Source organism: Mesoplodon densirostris, chromosome 17 (assembly GCF_025265405.1).
Source record: "Mesoplodon densirostris isolate mMesDen1 chromosome 17, mMesDen1 primary haplotype, whole genome shotgun sequence".
NCBI lineage: Eukaryota > Metazoa > Chordata > Mammalia > Artiodactyla > Ziphiidae > Mesoplodon > Mesoplodon densirostris.
Genome location: NC_082677.1, coordinates 56,361,753 through 56,368,782, shown reverse-complemented (window position 1 = coordinate 56,368,782; position 7,030 = coordinate 56,361,753).

The window sequence follows — 7,030 nt, the reverse complement described above, 5'->3', positions numbered from 1 at the left end:
GCCTTTTCTACCATTATGTTTGAAAAGTATCTAATGTGTAGATAGATCATCACAAAAATGAGGCTGAAATCCACTTGCAGGTGCGTTCTATAGGTGGCTTTTTACATTGGTTAATTTTGATGAGACATTATTAGCTTTGCTCTTGTGAGCAAAACTATCAGAAACTTCACTTTCCCAACAGTATCCAACCAAGATATTCTAATCATAATCCTTTACTTCAAGAAATGTAAGTAACATGGCAAGCCAGGCATCCATCAGCACCCTGTTGGGTCTTTATGTGGATAAAATTTGCCTTTAAGCTGCAGATGGCTCTTTAATCCTATAATCGTTCAGAATTGTACATCTGTACTCTGTTTTTAGACTTTTCACTAGAAGAGATATCCACCCTTAGTCCCTTATTTTATTAACCTATTTGGCTAGATAGATCAAAGTTTTAAAAATAATAAGTCCAGGATTTCTATTACTTTATATAATGACACGATTCTCCTACAGCTCTTGTGATTTCCTACAGAGATTAGAACACTTGTATTTCACAGTTGTCATCGTGCAAGTTTAAAGCACAGTGTTATCCCCATTATAAAATTTGAGATATAAATTCTTAAAAATAATAAAAAAATATACCTATAAGTCTAATTTTCCATAAATATTGCAAACAAATAACATCTAAAAGATTGTATTTTAAATGAAATATAAGCTTTCAATGACTATTATTACTTTTTTTTTTTTTCCCCTGCAAGCATCCCAGAATCTCACAATTGAGTCACTTCTCAGGGCCTTTTACTTCATTATTTTTTCTCTCCTTTTTCTGTTCCTTTTATTAAGACAGCAGAGGTCTGTTTGGAGCCCCCCTGCTTGGCACTGCTGCAGGATTTAAACTTTAGCAAGTTCAAAGAAAACAAGAATTATAAGGAGAAACCTTGGATTTATATAGATTCTTTTGAAGAGCTCAAAGTATGAGAAACCTCTCCCATGGTCAGGGTTAAGGTTACAAAATACAAAACATGAAATCTCTATATTCTTGTCAGCCTCTCATTTTTCTGTACAATTCCAAAAACACCTTATTGAAAATGGTAGGTGCAGTTATCAGTCAAGGCCCCACCAGGAAATAGATTTCCACTCAGATTTTTCAAGTTTGTAACAAAAGAAGTGTTTACAGAAGTAAGGGTAGGGTTAGGGGAAATAACAAGGGGTATTGAGGGCCTCAGATACTGATATGCTTTTACTGGCCTTACACCAGGAAAAAACAGAAGCAAAAACAAAAACAAAAAAGCCCTACAGGAGTAAACCATGCTACTGAAGTCCAGTGAGAGTTAGAGGCAGAAAAGAAGAGTCACCCGAGGGATGCTACACAGGTGAGTGGACACAGCCACAACAAGAGAGTGCTGCCCACAGCAAGGAGGGTGGACAAGAGCTGTCCCTCCTCCTTCCCTCTGACCCTTCCTGTGGCCTCATGTTACCCCAACTACCTGGAAGCCAGTCCATATGGGAGCATGAGTGATGCAGTCATAGAGGTTGGCTTCATGGGCACAAAGAAAGGTGGAGAATAAATGTCGAAGAGTGCAAAAGAAGAAGACATAACTGTGCCTTTTGCCATTTAGGCTTTTATTGTATTCCTTTTCTCAAATTATGAAACATATTTAATAGAATGTAAGCATAATTTTAGTGTTATTATATCACCATAGGATGATGTCAATTAAGTCAAAAGGCCACCGCTAAAATATAAAATTAGCCAGCTCCAGAACACTTCATACCAAGAGAGAGAGAACTGGAGGGAGAGGGGGAATAAGTAGTGAAATAATAATCAATATATGATATGCAATATAAGATCTGCATGGCTGCTGTGATGTGAGGAGATTTATAACAAGTGGAATAAAAGAACTCAGGTATAAATGAAGAAACTCTAGTCCTTTCATTTCACTTAATTGTATTTACAATTTTCTATGTTCGGGTACTTATTTATTTATTTGAAATTGGATTTCATCTACATCATCCAAAGGGGAGTAGTTAGAGTGACTGAGCATGTTGTAAATAATAAAACCATGTCAATGTATGGTTTCTCTAATTCTTCAGACTCATTCTGCACTGGTATAGCTCCTCAACCTCATTGACCATAGGCCTGTGTTGAGTCTAGATTTCAATTAACCAATGAAGCCATTTGTTTGATCCAAAAACTCATGCTTACATATTAAATTTCAAATGCTTAATTTAATTGATTCAACCCTCTCCAACCATATATTTTCTGTCTTTGTATAATCCTTTCAGAATCTTTTTCTATTATTGCTTCCCAAAGTCAGCTAATACAAATTAGAAATATCTATCAGATCCTTTAGTGAAGATATATCTTCTTTGGGAGCCAAACTTAAAATTCTCTCTCTAGATCATGTTGGAGCTTAACTCATATGAAAAACTACATGGACCCAGTGATGAGTAGGAAAAGTTGTTCTTGAAAAGAACAGGATTCTTCTTGCAAGTAAACTGACCATGATAAAATCGTTAAAGTCTTTATTGAGGAAAGGATGGGCTTGGGATTTAGAAATACAGCTTCTTCAACATCTGCCCAAATATCAACATCCTGTGTCTCAAGGTCCTTTGTTCCCTCTCTATGAGACTTAGCATTTAACTGGCATGGCAGCTCTGCAGCCTGCAAAGTAAGACTCTGGTTCTCCAAAGATACATTACAGAAAAAGTATTTTGGATTTGAAACAGTTAATCTGGAAATCCATAAATCTAAAAAAGTACAAATGTAAGCCTTAACAAAAATAAAATCATAAAATGTTAAAGTATAAAGTAAACCCAAAGACGAGTTTTTTGATAACGGTTAATTCTAATAGGTTTACTTTGGGCTAATAATAAAGCCTAATAATAATTATATGAGTGAGTTGTAGGAGAAGAAATAGTGCACTTGGCCATTGAAGCAATGTTGTGTTGGAATTCTACCACTGGCATATAATTGTTATATATAAGTAAATGAAATCTCTGTTTCGGGACCACTTATAGTGAAATGAGGGTGAAATTTTAATCTCAGAAATAAAATAATTCAGGAGAAGTCCCAAATCAACAAAAAGTAGGAGCAGCTCGATTTATGAAGTTTTCTTTATAACAGATTGTAGGTCAAAATTTGGTGCTAAAACTTTCTTGAAGGGTATAGTTCCAGGGAAATAAAAGGAAAGGAAAATGGGAACTGTTGCTGTAATCCCAGCCATAGCTTTCCAACAACATAGCTGATTGCTTGGCCATGCTGGATATCTCCTTGAAGATCATTCAAAACTAATGCCTTACATTAGTACACCTGGGAGAAGAGGAGTAAACAATATATTTGTCGGTACCTTGTAAGTCCCCGTCTCTAATTTGTCAAAATCCGTCCTCCATATTTTCAGGCCTGCCGGAGGATTATTCCAAGGTCTTTGATCCTGTAAAGTCAGAGGCCTTGGATACTGAAAGTTGTTGCTGAAATCATCTTTTGTTTTTGTTAGAGTACACAAACAAACAAACAAACAAATTCCTGAGTGAATCCTCTTGGTTGTAGACATAATTCTCCAAGAACCTTATGGCATAAAAGCAACGTTTCTTCTTGATAATCAGAATTAACTATATCAGCTAACAGAATAAATTCAAAGTGATTAGGCAGTAGTATAAACCTCCAGTTCAGTGGAACCTTTATTGTGTCCCTTGGTAAATGAAATGACCTTCTGGAAATGAAGGTTTTCAACTCAAGAAGAGCCTAAGTTGGTGGGGACAAAAAGCACAGATTATACAGGTGACTCACGTAAGTGATGGTAAAAGGGATTATTTCTATCCTCCACCATTGTTTATAGATAATATATTCTATCTACTAAGGATACAGTGCGACATGATGATCCTTAGCTTGATCCGTATGTCACGTCCTAGAAGACAGCACTCGAGTCCCAAAGTATAGATCTCTCTAGCTGGCATCTTAGCTGAGCCTTCAACGAGCTATCACACCATTCTATCAGGCCATTTGCCTCTTTGTTTTGGGGGAACATAGTAAGGTCAGTGAATTCTGTGGTCAAGAGCCCACTGTCTTACTGACTTTCAAATATAATCAGTGACTTATCTGAGTGTATCTGTTGCATAAAATATCCATACATCAGGCATTATGTAAATAATAATGATACTGATAGAACATTTCAAATAAGGAAGAAAAATTCTGTATCTGGAATATGCATTGATTTGTCTAAGAATATATTGTTTTCACTTCCAATGTGGAAGTGGTTAATTTAATAAACCTGACACTAGGAAGCTGGATGGTATCACCAAAGGACTGTGCTAAATTGAGTACTTAGTGTTTGTCTGTGATACTGGTGGGGTTGACAGATTGAACATATCAAAATGTAGAATACCCAGTCAGATTTGAATTGCAGACACACACTATATAGTTTTTAGTATAAATATTTCCAGTGCAATATCTGGAATATACTTATACTAAAAAAACTGTTGTTTATCTAAAATTCAAATGTAAATCACCCTCTTATATTTATGTGACAACTCTAGCTGCTATATGCAAAGTGCCTGTAGTAAGATCAGCACTAGTGGCAGAGTACTGGCCATTAATAGAGCACTGGAAACCATAAATAGTGCTTATCACTGCCAAAATGGGCACTTTATTAATGAGGCCCATGGGATAAATACTGGAGTCGCATATGAGAAAGGCTAGTTGTCATCTCTGGGGCAGGTCATCCTGTCTGAGACTGGTGACATAATTTGTGGGCCTAGTACAAAATGAAAACTTAGAACCTCTATTCAAAAATTCCTATGAATTTCAAGATAGTACCAGAAGAGCATTAAACCAAGTGCAGACCCTTCTGAACGCGGGGCAAGTGTGGCTATATGGATATCAAATCCATGTAGAGCTTGGCCCTGTTCCTGTCCACATGGTTTTTGAGATTTTCTATTACAGTGAATGTTCTCTCTTGGCATTGATGTTAGATGAAATGGTATGTATACTTTATACCCACTCCCATATGTCCATCCACCTAACTCTTCCCCAGAACTCTTTTGATCAAATCTCTCAGTGTTTTTCTCTACTGGCTCCTAAGCAATTACCTTTACTTCAGATTCTTACAAGGAACCTCCACTAATTGAAGTAATTTACATATGTTGTGTTCCTTGTGACTTAAATGAAACTAATATATACCTGAAGTAGGGAATGAATATAATCATGGGTATAAAAGAGATTCTTTTTTGTGTATATGTTTCCAGCAGGAATATAATAGTCATAGATAAAATGTGAAGTATGAAGGATGCTTTGAAGTTAGGTAAAACTAGTGTTCAATTTGACAAGTGTTTTATCAGTTTGAGAATGCATTTTAAGGATTAGGATGAGGGCAACTTATTTGAGTAAAAATATATGAAAAGCATTTAAAAATAAAATAGTAAAGTTTTATTAACTGAAAGATATTGAGGGATGAAGCAGTCTTTTATCTTTTCAACAATTGGGAAATCTCACTCTACTTTAACTAACTAGAGTAGGTTATGTTCTCTGCAACTGAACCCTAAAGGTCACAACTCTCAAAGAGGGAATGTAAAATAAAATGCCAATCCTTAGGAAAATGGTTGTAACAGAGAATCTGTTGTCATTAAGTTATACTCAAGAAGTATTTGAAGCCAGGGGATATAAGCAAAGGTACATGGTACCTGAGAACAACACTGTATTAAGTCAGGGCTCTTCAGAGGAAAAGAACCAATAGGATATATAGAGATGCATAAGAGGAGATTTATTATGGAAGCTGACTCATGTGATTAAGGAGGCTGAGAAATCCCACTATCCGCCCTCTGAAAGCTGCAGAATCAGGAAAGCTGGTGGTATAATTCAATCCAAGTCCAAAGGGCTGAGAATTTGGGAGGCGGGGTGAGCACCAGTGTAAATCCAAAGCATAAGGGAATCCAAATATCCAAGAACTAGGAGGTCCTGTGTCAGTGGGCAGGAGAATAGGGATGTCCGAGCTCAAGGAGAGACAGAACTGGCCCTTCCTCCACCTTTTTGTTCTATCTGGGTCCTCAAAGGATCGGGTGATGCCCCCCACCATTGGTGAGTGTGGACCTCTTTACTCAGTCTACTAATTCAAATGTTAATCTCCCTCACAGACGCATCCAGAAATAATCTTTTACCAGTTATCTGGGCATCCCTTAGCCCAGTCAAGTTGATCCATAGAAGTAACCATCATACCACCTGAATACAGAAATTATGTAAGAATAGGTATAAGAAACATAACAAGAGTTCATTTTTATAAGCAGAGGAAAATAAAGTGTTGCAAGAGCTCATGGCAGCAACAGTGCCTTAGATAACAGAAAAGTCAAATTGGATGAAGCCTGCCAGTATCAACCATAAAAATTTGTGTGTGTGAGAGTCCTGTTTTCGTGCAGGACAGTGAGTAGCATTGTCACTTTAAGCACCGGGAGATCTATTATAAGTGGACATGACCAAGCTGTTTGACACTCCTCTCACCTTAAAGGTTTTGATTGTATGTTAGCATATACTTTGAAAGGCCCTGAGGTAGTAGGCTGAGGTTAGAGCAAGCAACAGCCAGGAGATAAAGTATGGTGCATTCCAGGGAAGAATCATGGAAAGAAAAAAAGGAACGATGGATTCACAGGACTCTTAATACAAACTTAACTTTCTGTAAAGTTTACAAATTATATCTTTACAGTGTGAAATAAATCCACACAAATCTTCATATGATTTGAGATTTCTTACTATATTTATTATTTATTTATGAAATAAAAAGAATGATAGAGAACTAGAACTTTCACATTATTTAGGTTAAAAGATAAACCATTATCTTAAACAAATTTTGTGAATCCTCTTTTGGATATCGTTGGCTAGGGATTATTTAGATATATAATTCAGAGAATATGACATGATTTCTAAGTTTGAGTTTGTCAAGTCACTCAACCATATAGAAGAGTGTCTAATGATTTCTTGCTTAAACATGCAATAAAATTATTAGAGATGTGAAACTCAATGACAACAAATAAAAACATTTCCTGACAGCAAATGACTAACGTACTT